Below are 569 nucleotides of genomic sequence, written 5' to 3'. Positions count from 1 at the left end.
AAACAAGAACATTTTCAAGGAGATGCTGAGAGATTAATGAGAAAATTCCCAGCACTGAATGGTCAGACAGCAAGCAGCCTGCAGTGGAGTAATGGGAACCAGGGATATACAAAAGACTGGAATCGAAGGAGTGTGGAGATTGGGTGTTTGGATACCAAAGAGATGAGGAGGCACCAGGCCACAGCGGGATTTCAGCAAACGGGTGGGGTGTCATTCCTGCACACAGGACTGAGCTTTCAATAACCTCACTAGCTGGAAACACCAGTCTAACCTGCAATTCTCCATGGAAACTTCCGAGGGAGCTGATACACATCAATTTTTTTTTAAAAAGTTGGTTCATGATATGTTGCTGTCACTGGCTAGTCATTGGATCAGCTTGGAGTAGGAAGAAGTAGCAGACAACCTCACAGAAGTACAAACAGAACCACAAAACATATCAGCTCCCGATTCAGATAGTAGGAACTGCCGATGCCGGAGAATCCGAGATAACAAGGTGTAGAACTGGATGAACACAGCAGGCCAAGCAGCGTCAGAGGAGCAGGAAAGCTGACGTTTCGGGTCTGGACCCT

Source organism: Rhincodon typus, chromosome 26 (assembly GCF_021869965.1).
Source record: "Rhincodon typus isolate 14 chromosome 26, sRhiTyp1.1, whole genome shotgun sequence".
Classification (NCBI taxonomy): domain Eukaryota; kingdom Metazoa; phylum Chordata; class Chondrichthyes; order Orectolobiformes; family Rhincodontidae; genus Rhincodon; species Rhincodon typus.
This window is presented reverse-complemented; position numbering follows the sequence as displayed.